Source organism: Hypanus sabinus, chromosome 7 (assembly GCF_030144855.1).
Source record: "Hypanus sabinus isolate sHypSab1 chromosome 7, sHypSab1.hap1, whole genome shotgun sequence".
Taxonomy (NCBI): domain Eukaryota; kingdom Metazoa; phylum Chordata; class Chondrichthyes; order Myliobatiformes; family Dasyatidae; genus Hypanus; species Hypanus sabinus.
Genome location: NC_082712.1, coordinates 125035466 through 125047292, shown reverse-complemented (window position 1 = coordinate 125047292; position 11827 = coordinate 125035466). Strand labels below are relative to the sequence as shown.

Below are 11827 nucleotides of genomic sequence, written 5' to 3'. Positions count from 1 at the left end.
ACTGAGTTTCCAAGCTGCACCACTTCATTTCTCTCAGCCATCCAGAGGCGAGAGGGGAACAAAATTAATCAAAAGCCCATCTTTATGCTGCTTTTTTTTGGCTGGATCTCCCAGTCAGGCACTGGCCTTATCCAATCTCAAACCACAATAAGGGTTCCATGTATGTCAGTGGGGCCTGACTTACGTAATAAAGATAATCCAAAAGCCAGAAAGAGGCAGGTGTTTCAGACCCCAGCACTGGGCCCACCCAAATCTGGCAGCACCTTAAAGCAAGAGTGTTAAATGGACAGCAAGGCCAACTCAACCCTGAGAACGGGCCTCACTGAACAAGCAAATGAGAAAACTGTATACATTGGAAAGAAAGCCAATATATACATGACCCCACTTCAGAAACAAATCAGGTTATGATGTTTCTGTATTTTGCTAGACTCTTCAGCACCTGTGAGTTAATACTAATATACCTTGTTATAAGTTGTACTTTTAAAAAAATGTTCAGTTCACTAAGAAATTTTTGTATTGCATGAAAAACAATGACTTCAGATGGCAACTTGCCTCAGATGAGCAGTCTTAACATCTTTTAAAAGATAATTCAGATGATCATTTACCTCAGGACAAGGACCAAAGGATAAAAATTGGCATAAATTTAAACAAATCGAGGAAATTTGTTAAGTCTGACAGAGCTCTTCATTAGACAAGGTGAAGGTCAGGAAGCTCACAGATGTGGTGTGTTATCAGCGTAAGAAATTCTGCAAATGCTAGAAATCCAAAGTAACACACACAAAATGTTGGAGGAACTCAGCAGGTCAGTGAATATTCAATAGTAAGTTATTTTAAATAGTGAAATATTGATGCAGAAAATGATTTTTTAAGACTGGAGTTTTTATCACTGAAGATCTCAAATTCTATCTTAATCTATTTCTCTTATTGCACTATTTTACAATTAGATTGTTTGCATGAGGTCAACAATAAGCGAACTGAATTATTGTTTAATTTCTTGGAAAAGCTAGAGACTGAAAAGGAGAAAGCAGCCAGTGTTGGTTGATTGTGAGTGGTTTTGAGGAGTTTAGCAGAGACGAGCAGAGGCAGCATGAGCAATTGGTAACTGAAGCTGCTTCTGCAGAACGCCACAGTGCCTCAGGTCAGCAGGTCAGTGTCAAGGTCACGGTTAGAGTAAAACATCTTATGTTTCTCCAATGAGCGGAAGAACATTGGAGAAAAGATACATCTGACGTGTGCACAAATTAGCCAGGTGGAGAATATCCCAGAAGGAGGGTAAGGTGTGAGTAAGATAATTATACTAGATTGCAGTGAAGAAGAGTGATGTGAAAGCATAAGCATAAGATACACTTGCACTGTAAGTTAAACGTTAATGCCTAGTAGTTGGATTGGATCGGATAATGTGAATCAATTTCAATACAAATACAACAGAAAAAAAGTCCTGTTACTCCCCTGAGACTCAAGTTCCTGCAACCTAGGCCACAAACAATCATCTGGAAGAACTCAATGGGCTGATCAGCATGTGTAGGGGTGGGGGGGGGGGGGGGGGAAGAATTGTAATAACCTAACCAAACCAAACCAAACCAAAACCAAAAACCAAGACAATCGCTGCTGCCGGTGACCCTACAGATTTATTATACTTGTATGACACACCCTCACGCCAACGTCCTTTAATAATGATTAGCAAACATACAATCTTGAAGCGAAGAAACTTAAGCTTATATTCGAGTGCTATTGAGCAATCAGCAAATGATACAAAGTCTACAAACTGCCACAAAGCACAAATACGTGACTTATTCCTTTTGCTTTTACCACACCCACACTTATGTGAATAATTACCATAATAAACATACTATATGCACAACACAGAATACAATGCAGATAAGAAAACAGATGCCTGGCGCCTACAGGAATTATCAGCATTTTGTTTGAAGACTCTGCATGAGTCCTGATGCAGGTTTTCAACCCGAAACATCGACAATTCCTTTCATCCCACAATCCCACCAGCTGAGTTACTCCAACAGATAGATTTTTGCCCCATTGACTTGCTGTATGCTGCATAAAGTCAACAATATTTCAAACCAGCCCTCTGGTGTGGTCCAGCTTCCCGAGTTTCCATTCCAATATGTTGCTCATAGAAGGTGTAAGAGACCCAGACAGAAGCAAGTCTTCGTAACGTTTATGTGATATGCTATAGTATTTCTTAAAAGATTGCTTAAAAGCCCCCACCTTATGCCTCCAGAGATGGTAAAAGAGAACTCAACTCAGACAGCTCCCATATTATTTAAAGGTACTTACTTGCTCCTTAGAAAATCCTGTAGAAACTTTTGCAGTCCCTGATTCCCACTGCAAGTACCTTCCCAAGTCTTGGACCCTGACACATGTCCAGACCACGTTCCAATGAATAACAATCTGCCAATCAGGAACCAACTATCCCTGACAGCTGTTAATTTGGTTACCACTCCTTCTCTCCCTCCACCCTCAAGCATCACTATCATCCTTTTGTTCAACTACCCTCCCCAAAAGTTACCATACTCCTGTGCAATGTTTTTTCCACATCTTTAGCCTTTCATCCTGGCTGGACAGCAAGCTGCCAATCCCCTTTCCTGATCAACCCCAATCCTATTCCCAGCTGAGAGCCCTAACCCATCCACCACCTTCACCCATTCCGCCAATGCTCAGCCATCCTCCTTCTTCCTTCATATGTGTTATTTCCGGATATTTTCACTGTTAACCTATGATTCTCTTCTGTTCAGGCCCAAGTAATTTAAGCACTGAACACTAAGCTTCAGATGTATTGTTATTCTACGTAATGTACATTATCATGGCAAAGGTCAGAAATTGCTTTTTGTGCTACTTCCTTATCCGTTAATACTTTTAAATATGGTGGATTCTGGTTAATTGCAACACATCTGGAACAATACATTTTGGCCCAATTAAGGGTCTGCCTCAATTAGCCAAAGTTTGATGGAAATAGTTAAAAAAGTATAGAAAAGTCAAACTAAAATAACAAATTATGTATTGAAATGAAATAGTGAACAAATAAGAACACTATCAAAAGCACCACAGTACTATAAAAATGTGCATTAATTCCTAACAGATATCGAAGGAACAATTCATCCAGTGTACACAATAAACAAAATCAGTGCAGACACCCAGTGCAGATAGTGGACTGTCTTCATACAATGCCATTGACAATTGCATCCTCCAAATCTTCATTTTCATTGTAATATTCAAGATGGTTATCAATACCTTCCAATTCTTCATATTCCTAACTTATTGAAGCAGTGAAATCATTTCATTTTCACTCCCCGCCTTTTCTTGCAACTTCAAGACTGTATGCTTGAAACTACAGTGAACAAAACGGTTCGGAATTGTCTTACTGCATATTTCTCGCCAACTATCAGTGACAAAAATCACTGCTCTTTGAATACAAACACACACAACTGAAGCTATTTAAAAATAGTTTGCTCTAAGCATGGTGCAGCATTTAGGTGCCACAGAAGTGCGCACAACTGATGCTAAGTAGAACGTGTTCAGCAACCGTCTCCTGTTCCAAATAAGTGGCATAGTGTCGCGACTAATTAGTTTTTGTTCTTTAAGAGCTGCCCCAAATAAGTTGTAGCCCTGATTAATCAGCGGCCCAATTAACCAGAATCCACTGTATTTAAAAATAGCCTGTTTTAATCCAACCTGTAAATCATTTCAAAATCCTCCTATAAGTCATATCATTTACAGACTGGTGACGTTTTTTTCAAAGTTCATAGACTGACACATTTTCTAACCGCAGCTTTAAATGAACTGTTGCAACTCTTTCATTCTGTGCCAAGTCCTACCCACGTTCTGAACTATTTGCTCATTGCGAAAGCCCACTGCTGAAGAAAGCGGCTAATGTCACAGATGGAGGTTGACACTGTTATTAAAATTCAATTATTGAAATTGGCACAGTAATACCCTAAATAACAATTTGTTGATTGAAGTAGCAACACATGTATTCATCAACAGGGAGAAAGTGATTTCAATGAGAAGTGATTTGTAATGTAAGTGACTGAGCAAGATACATAACTTACAGTAAAATGCCACAGAAAATCAAATATATCTATTGAAAATCTTCAGTATATGCACGCCTAAGAATGGCCAATTTCTGCTTCTATGTTAAAAGCTGCAACATATTTTAATTTTACTTTAAATGAACTACAGTGTATTTGAAAGCTGGAGGGAAAATGAACATTTTTATGATGGGTGTGTTCAAAGGTTATTTCAGATAATTCTCATGTACAAATACAAGCCAAAAGCAGCGTCAAAGTCACTGTGCATCAGCAAATCTCAAAATAAAATGAAAAACTCTTTTAATTTGTAGATAATTTGGATAATTTCAGTCTTTTACATAGCCCAAGTGTTCCAAAATGACCAAACGTACAGACCTGTAAATGAGCAATATGAAGATTTGTTGGTCAGTGCAAGGGCAATTGTTTTGGTCACAGAGGATAGTTTGCATTAAATATTTTTACCTATGCATATTACACTTGCATTAATTATTAAATACCACAGAAAAGTTACTTCCTATCTAAATACTAAATGGAAATGTTAATCTTTTCCGTTGCTAAAAGGATTCAGGAAAATACAGGATTTAATGAAAATACTTCATCTCCTTAATAGCCCACTTCTCAACTCAGAGCTGAAAGTTAAAGTCTTGCTGCAATTTTTGGATTAACTGTAGCAAATTTGGTTTTAAAATTTTACAAATGCTCAAAATGAAGTCCTTCAGTAAATTACATTAGGAGATATCCAATAATTCTGTTTATAGGTGTAAACAGAGCAGTAAAAAGAAAAAGCTTGCATTCACGACTTCAGAATTCCTGTATGTTTTATAGCCAATTGAATATTTTTAAAGTGTAGTTTTTAATAATGGATAGACTGTCTTTGTGGACTTCAGTTCAGAAGGTTTATTGTTTTCAAGATTAGTTTTTTTTCTCTCTGCACATTTGCTGTTTGACAGTCTTCTCTTTTTAATGGGTTCTTTTAGGTTTCTTAGTTTTGTGGCTGCTTATTAGGAGATGAATCTCATGATTGCATAATGTACCACACTTTGATAATACATGTACTTTGAACTTTGAACTTTAATGTGGGGAGTGCCACTAACCTATATGCAGCTCGAAAGCTCCTACTAACAGTAATCTGTTCTTTTGCACTTGGTTGAAGATCAAATATTGTTCAGAAACAGAGGACAAATTCTATATATATAACGTCATCTGAAGTACAGTATTTGCAATGTCCTCAATGCTGCTTTGGAGTATCAGTCAGGATTTTATAATCAAGTTCTTCACTAAGTCTTAAACCATTATTCTTCTGAAACCAGGTGGATGTGCTAAGCTACAATTAATAAGTTGGGGCAAAAAGTCTCTTAAGGCTCAGTTATATTTGCCTCAGAAATTTCCCCACTTCCCCACCCAGAGTCCTCACTTCCACCCCAGTTTAGTTCCAACAGTTTAGTTGGTAAGGGTAATCTATTATAAGCTAAACTAAGAATCAATAATGGTAGATCTTATTTCTTTTGTAGGTATGATGTTATTTCCTGAAACCTAGAGAAACATAAAACAGGGTTTCAATTTCAACCAGATTAGAATGAAGAAAATCTTTTCTCTCTTCAAGCTATTAGACTCCCAGAGAGATGAATAAGAAAACTTGGATTTTCAAGGGCAGGAGTTCAACAAGCAAAACTGGCCATTATTCAGGACTAATTGACATTAAGTTGCCAATTTAATTCAGAAAGGATGCATGGATGATTGGTGTGGTCAGTGGAATATCAAATTGTACAGTAATAGGTATTGTGGGGAAATACATAATGCAAACATTACAGCATTGAGATGATTTTGTAATGTTTTCAAATGAATTATTAGTTCATTCATATTGTGTTTATTGGCAATTTTAACAGCACATCCCATTTAGCATCCATGAGCGATGTCTGTTTTAAAACAGCACACAGTAAAACTTGATAAAAATAGACTAAAGATTCATTTACAAATTACAACCGTAACAAGCCTTCAAAGTATTAAATTGGTTGTAAATCACTTTGGAATGTCCTGAGTTAATGAAGGAGTCTCATGAATTTAAGTCTTTAGTATTGCTTGCAATAGTTTTCAGGGTTATGTATGAACTGTGCAAATATATCAGCTGACACACCAATTAACAAAAGTATTTAGATTTATTTCTAAAGTTTGCAACAATATCAGTACTTCTTTTTTCAACTCAATTAATGGGAAATATGCAGATTCATACATAAAATAATTTGCTCACTCTGGCAAGCGCTCGTGATTCTGTTTTTAGAAAGTCACAAAGGCAGGATTATTATGCAACGCTCTCTTCTATTAATAAAACACAGCCAAAAGTGACGATAAGCTATTTTTAGGACACAAGGTATGATTGCTCCAAGTTCTTTGATCAATAACAATAACAATAAACTTTTTATGGAAAGGTGACCTATTATGGAGATAACAAGTATATGTATTGTGCTGCTCTCTTCTACACTGCCACTAGCCAATTCAAAGTAAAAGTGCAATTAATTGTATTTCTTATTTGCAACATGAAGCAGCAGATATCTATCATCTAAATGTGCCTATATTTTGACTGATATGTGTACTCTTTCTTTCCTAAAATGTCTTTGATTTCCACGACTCTTTTTTGACTTGATTAGATCTTTGTTGGGACACCAGTGTTTGGCCAATAACTGCAGCATAAAAACTGGAAAATTCATACAGTTAGCCAGTGCACAATTGTGATTTGGTGTCAGCACTGCCTTGTTGAAGCTAAGCAATCACCCTCATGTCCTCATAAGACCTAACATTCTTTAAAGTGGTTTCTTCAGGCACTATCACTATGTAAAAAAATCTGGTCAGAATGCCCTTCTTCAGCTTTCAGTAACTTATATGGTAGTGGCAAAGAAAATAAAAGATGGACATCAGGGATGGAAGATACTCAGCTCTGACTGCCTTCCCTGCTATTCAATAAGATTATTGCATACTTATTACTTAGTTCAGTAACACTTTCTAGTTAAAACAACATGTTCTTTGATTTCTCCTTAAGTCCAAACATTTATCGATCACTCTTAAACATACTGAGTAACTGAGCCCCATGGCCCTCTTGGGTTAAGAAATCTCTTCTCACCTCTGTCCTGACTGGCTGCCTTGCTGTTTTGAGACTAACACCTGGATTTCAAGATCCCAGGCAGGAAAAACTTCATCCCTGTAGTTGTCAAGTTCCATTAGAGTTCAGCGTATTTACTGAGATCACCTCTCATTCTTCTAAACCACAGTAGGTCTGGTTAATCACCCCTCATAGGACAGAGTGCACCCCCTCCATCCCAGGAATCAAAGTGCTGAACTTTTATTGCATTCCAGCCACCATCGCCTGGGCAAGCAGTCCACACACTCCATTTTAGATGTGGCCTCACTAGGGCTCTATGTAATTGGATCCAGGCATCTCTCCCCTTGTTACTCAAATCCTCTTGCAATAAAGACCACCAAGTCATTTGCCTTCCCAATTGCTTGCTGTAGCTGCACATTAACTTTTAGGTAAAAGACTGCTCAGATCCCTCTGAGGAGAGGAAGTAAGCAGGGTCTGCCATCTGCAACTAAGAAATCCTGAGATGAAGGGGTGAGCTAAGAGTGGAGCCTGAGAGGGAGCTGTCACCTTCTATTTCTTTCCAGCCACTCATCTGGTCTAAGTGATGCATGTTCCAGTAATGACAAGCACTTTCTCCATGGAGACAATAAGACGTAGCTTCGCGTGTGCTGTAGCAGGTGCTCTTGCTCTTCCTGGTTGCATCCATTGGGAGGGACGAGCCTGAGCCTAATTGGTGATTCTGATGTGGAGTGGTTGCTGAGGATGAACCGACAGCTCGGTATGCCATTTGGAGACCCAGGCACTGAACTTGCTCTCAGGACTCAGCAGCTTCTCAGCCCCAGGCACCTGGCTTCATTCTTGATCTTACATGCCCTTTGTGTGGAGTTCGCACATTTTCCTGTGTGTTCCTGTTTCCTCCCGCACGTTACAGGCTAATTGGCTGCAGTAACCTCTCTCTCGTGTGTGTCAGAGAAGGAGTTTAGTGGGTATGTGGAAGCTACAAGGGAATGAGGAGCGATGGACTGGTTTCATTGCGAAGGCTCTGCTGGAAAGCAGCGTGGATCCAATGGGTGAATGGTCTCCTGTGTTGTACTAAGAAAGTAAGAGATGAATGTGATACTCCATTCAGATCCTCATGGCATTATCTGCTCTCATTGCCCTCTGAAGGTTCGTCTGGGGAGCCTCCTGACCTTTTTGTGACTGGAACCAACCTTTCCTCTTGCCCTATTGCACCAGCAAAGAGGCAGAATACAGTGTCTGTAAGTTTTGATCCTGCTGTCTCATATTGTACCATTAATATGTCTGCTTCCCATTATATCAAGGTCCACAATGATATCCAGCTCCTTCTGCGCACATCCTGAAACAGTGAACAGCAGCTCATCGCTCACCACTGATATCCTCAACCAGTCAGTTACACTGTTAGCATTCATCACACTAAGCTAATTAACTGTTTGCATGAACTGAAAGAGCTGCCAGCAAAGGAGATATCTGGTGCAGATATGTCCCACATCCACATCACTGCCTCGACACCAGTGTCAAAGTTCACCTATAGAAACCCTTCTACAAGATTGATCTTAGCACAAAGGAGGGGCTAGCCATTCTACAACGACAAGATTCAAAAGTCAGTGCTTCCCCCCTCCACTTCCCACAAAATGCATATTTTTCTTCATATTTACAGTACTTTTCTGTACACTTTCTCTCTTATGGAATCCCATTCACTTTATCACTTTTTTCATGAACCAGTATCTGAAACAATGCTAATCCTTTCCAGTCAAACCTTCCACCAAGTTCAATACTAATGTCACACATCTCATTTTCAGCCTTGCTCTCTCTTACAAGGTCAACCTGTAAAATGCAGGTTTCTCAACAGAAAGATCTCCACTCAGGAACTGGGGTGGAGTGGCACGGTGCTCACAGGACGAACAACCCAGGATCGATTCTTGCCGCGGTCTGTAAGGTGTTTCTACATTCTCACCTTGACTGAGTGGGTTTCCTCATGATATTACAGTCTCCTCCTACAGTCCGAAGACATGCTGGCTGGTAGGTTAGTTGATCCCTGATTAGGTTAGGGTTCAAGGCAGTGGCTTGAAGGGCCGGAAGGAAGGGTATGGAGGGGCCTTTTCCATGCTGTAGCTCAAAAAATAAATAAATAAAAATAGCCGTGCTCAGCATTCTATAATGAATAATATTTCACACCAATTCTTCATGGAGTGGATCAGCATAGACACATAGATAATTCTTATCATTTATTGCAGCAAATTTTGTTTGTTTATCAATTTAAATATAACAAATATACTCGTAATAAGTATACTGAATAAACTAGTATATTCTGACTGATGTTGTTAACTTCAGACTCTCTGCAAACAAAACAATTATTGGAAAAGGCACAATATCATGGCAAACAGTCTAAAGTTTAAGTAGGAGACCCTGTGCATATATTTTCCCAACTATCAGTCTCAAATCTTTAAAAGATCAACAGAAGCATTAGAATTAAATTCAGTGGGAAAAGAAAGGACTAATGTGAAGATTTTTTCCCCCACAGAGGACTTTTGGGAACTGAAGGGCTCCATATGAAATGTGATGGGAGTTACTCCAATAAACTGTTTTAAAAGAGTAATGGCTAGTTAAAGATGAAGTGTAACAGACAAGATGTACAAATCTAGATCTAACACAGCTGCTCCATCACAGCTCTGGGAAAGACATGATGGGCCAAATGGCCAGCTTTGTATTTTGCAAGTTCCTATTATGTTTATGTTATGTAATCATTTAAACTCAAAACTCATTTTGTTTTATCCAGGTTAATTCACGTTATTCTATCTGGACTTGCTTTAGTCAACGATGAGCTGAAATCTCTGGTGGGACGAGAACAATGGATACAATGCTCATAGTGAAAAGCACAGTTCTTCACCGGTTCTTGTGTTATCACCAGATGGGGAAATAATACAGAGGAATATCTTGCGTAATGCTTCAGGAAAATCGGAAGTGGTTTGAAACAATTTAAAATATTTTCAGGGTTTTTGTGACAGCCCAATCCTCTGGATCCCAAATCGCTTTGTATTCAGATAACTATTCTCAATCATTATCATGCTTACCTTTGACTAATTATTGCTTTTCAATCATTCTTGTGAGAGCAGAATAATCAATAAATCCATTATGGTGCAATGTTGGACTCACAACCAAAGAAATATATTCAATAGATATAAAAATATATTTACTTAATTTATTTCCTTCCATTGATATGTATTAACTTTTCCAATTCAGATTCCATTTATTGTCATTTAGAAACCACAAATGCAATGTAGTTAAAAAATGAGACAACGTTCCTCCAGAATGATATCACAAAAGCATATGACAAAACAGACTACACAAGAAAATCCATCTAACGTTTGGCAATCGCCAATCCAGAGTCCAGAGAGGCTGCTGCATATTAATATCGCGCTACTGTCTTAGCGCGTTCCCCGGAAAGGAACTACAAGTCCACCAGACAAAACAAGACCGAAAACTAAAGCTACAAGACCTGCACAAAACCACATAGTTACAACAGTGCAAACAATAGCATAATTGATAAAAAAAAAACAGACCATGGGCACAGTAAAAATAGTCCAAAGATGTTAAAGGACTATAAGTTCAAAAGAAATCACCACACAGTTTCCACAAGTCCCCAGGGTCCCGACAGACTCGCTATCCCACGCCAGCGGCAGAAAGGAATACCCCTGCTATGGACTTCCACGGCGCCGCCCGAATGAGCCTCGCAGACGCAGCACACAATGAAAGCTCTGTCGAAACCAGCCTTGTAGACACAGCACACACCGAAAGTGACCTGACCGCAGTGGACTCCAAGTCCATCAAACCTCCGAGCCCATCAAAACCTCCGAGCCGACGACCATCCCCTCCGGCACAGCTTCTCCAAGCACCATCCTCTGCCGAGCGTATTAAGACGGCCCCGCCAACAGCCATCGGCAACGCGACCCCGAGGACTGGGGGCTTGTTCTTCCCAGCAGAGTCCCGAACCTCACATCAGCAGCAGCAACGAAGAAGGTCTTCCTGAAGATTTCCCGATGTTCCTCTGTGCTCCCATGTCCATTTTCAATCGATTATGATTGAGCACGGCACCCCACTTCACAAATAACAGATAATCAGCTCCGGAGTGGCCGCTGCAAGCTGTGTCGCGCCACCATCTTGGAGATCTTTTTTTGATATTTTTTTTTTAAATTGCATGACCAAGGTAACATTAATATCTTTCAAAAGAGGAGGAGATTTTAAAGGGGATCCGAGTAGAAATTGTTCTTTCAGTACAGTGAGGGGTGGAAATCTGGAACAAGTTTAAAGGGGAGGTGGTGGCATCAGATACAATTATTACATTCAAGAAGCATTAACATACAAGGCTTCATTCAAAACATTCAAAAGACTGGACCATTTATGTGAGTGCAATATGTCTATCTATAAGCATTCCTTATCTCTACCCACATTTTCCAGATTGCTTGAGTGAATTCAATAGCCATTTGAAATAAAATATTCAGCTTCAGTTGTTCATTTTATTTGGCAGTGCTTATTGATCTCTTATTTGTATCAATTTTTTCCTGTTATGAGAAGTAAACTTTAATAGAGTGCCTCGTAATTTGTAGATGGCCAGTCCTACATATATACTGTGACTACGCCCTCCTGCAACTTTGCTCCTGACCCTAGTGAACTTTCCTCTGTTAGTGAT

At 39.2% G+C, this 11827-nt stretch overlaps 1 long non-coding RNA gene across 1 annotated transcript; it reads left to right on the top strand.

The window, feature by feature from the left end:
* Positions 1-672: 672 nt before the first annotated feature.
* On the top strand, positions 673-11388 carry LOC132396392 (uncharacterized). The gene is made up of 3 exons (XR_009512970.1): positions 673-802; positions 8287-8378; positions 9917-11388. It is a non-coding gene; the product is annotated as an uncharacterized LOC132396392 (long non-coding RNA).
* Positions 11389-11827: the final 439 nt, after the last annotated feature.